This window comes from Canis lupus, chromosome 22, assembly GCF_003254725.2.
Source record: "Canis lupus dingo isolate Sandy chromosome 22, ASM325472v2, whole genome shotgun sequence".
NCBI classification, from domain to species: domain Eukaryota; kingdom Metazoa; phylum Chordata; class Mammalia; order Carnivora; family Canidae; genus Canis; species Canis lupus.
The window spans coordinates 18,778,683-18,780,760 of NC_064264.1; the positions used below are offsets into that span (position 1 = coordinate 18,778,683).

At 33.6% G+C, this 2,078-nt stretch overlaps 1 pseudogene; it reads left to right on the top strand.

The window, feature by feature from the left end:
- The first annotated feature begins 204 nt into the window (after positions 1-204).
- On the top strand, positions 205-302 carry LOC112678958 (U6 spliceosomal RNA; annotated as a pseudogene).
- The last annotated feature ends 1,776 nt before the right edge of the window (positions 303-2,078 follow it).

The following is a 2,078-nucleotide window of genomic DNA, read 5'->3' on the forward strand; positions in this document are numbered from 1 at the left end:
CCTTTGGCCCAGGGCGCGATCCTGTAGACCCGGGATCGAGTCCCACGTCGGGCTCCCGGTGCATGGAGCCTGCTTCTCCCTCTGCCTGTGTCTCTGCCTCTCTCTCTCTGTGTGTGTGACTATCATAAATAAATTAAAATAAAATAAAATACTAAAAAAAATAAAAATAAAAAAATAAAAAGCACTCTTTCTTTAAAAAAAAAAGTGCTCGCTTCAGCAGCACATATACTAAAATACAGAGAAGATTAGCATGGCCCCTGCGCAAGGATGACACGCAAATTCGTGAAGCGTTCCATATTTAAAGAAAAAAAAAAAAACAATCATATACAAGCTACCATACAACCCAGCCATTCCATTCCCATATTTAACCCAAGAGTGATGAAAATTTATGTCTATACAGACTTGCTCACGTCCTTCATTAAAGTTCATACATTGTAAGAACTATCTAAAAAAAAGGCTATGGTATTTTCACTTCTAAGATCAATTTTAAAGTTAACAAATATTTGTGTTATTATTCCTGAAATTTCTCGTTCCTTAGTCATATTTTTTCTTCATGTGTAATGCTTCTCAGCCTTAACATTCTGAATTTATGTCTCTGTCTCACATTTGAGCACTGCATAAACTATTGATTAGTTACAGAAATGCAGTTCTCAGACTATTTATTATAACATTGCCTACCAGAATAAATAAAATCTTAAATTAATTAATTAATTAATTAAATCTGTGTAGCAGTTCATACTCTATTTCCTAAATTTTATCTGTCTTTCAGAAATTGTATCAGTATTAAGCTATTATATTTCTCACTCAGAAAATAGATCCTTCGAGAGCAACTCATTAGATATTTTTTTTGGAAATAATTAATTTCAGAATACTAAATTTAGTTCTTTTCAGATCAGCATGTCTCAGATTAAATGTATATATGCATGCTTTCTAAATTCTAGGCATGAATTGGAGACCTTGTATTTTTTACATATTTTAATCATTTTAATAAAGTTGTTATATTGAATGGTCAAAAACTAGTCGTAAGGCACACAAAATGTAATTTTATGAAAGCAACTGATATTAGAACACTGTTATTCTACTCCTTGATATCCAACTTCAAGTACAGTTCTTGAAATTCTTATATTACTTGAAATTCTCTTCCACCTCCTAATTTTTATCAAAATGTTAATTTTTCTCAAAGACTATTTTTAACGTATTCTCTAACAATTGACACTCTTTCCAGTACTGAGCAAAGAAAGATGCTATATTTCTTGTTCTCATTTTCACTTACTAACTCATCATTCACTGTTTCCCTAACATAAACTACATTGCTGTAACCTCTCATTCTCTTTCCTGCATATTCAATTTTACTTGTTCTAGCATAGTATTTTTTTAAGTTTTTTTATTCATTTATTCATGAGAGAGACACAGAGAGAGACAGAGACATAAGCAGAGGGAGAAGCAGGTTCCCTAGAGGGAATCTGATGCAGGGCTCAATCCCTGAACCCTGGGATCACACACAGCATTATGTATGAAGAAAAAAATATGACTAAGGGACGAGAAAATTCAGGAATAGTAATACAAATATTTGTTAACTTTAAAATTGATCTTAGAAGTGAAAAAAAAATTTTTTTTGAGATAGTTCTTACAATGTATGGGCTTTAATGAAGGACATGAGCAAGTCCTCAGCTCAACTGATGAGTCACCTAGGTGTCCCTAGTGTAATATTTTCACAAACATGTAAGTATGGCCTAGTAAATCCTCCTAAAGTTTTTTGTTAAAGACTCCATCCTCTTCTAGCTAGTACATGAAATCATTTTTTAAAAAATTTGCTTCTGAAAGGAAAGAGAGCAAGCATGAGGGGGAGAGGGAGAGAATCTTAATCAAGCAGGCTCTACACCCGGGGCAGAGCCTGGCTCAGGGCTCAGTCCCAGGACCTTGATATCATGACCTGAACCAAAATCAAGAATCGCCTGCTTAACCAGTTAAGCCACCCAGGTACCCCACTAAGTCATTTTTTAAATTGAAATATATCTGACAAACCATATTGTGTAAATATAAGGTATACAACATGTTGAATGAAGCATTTACTATAT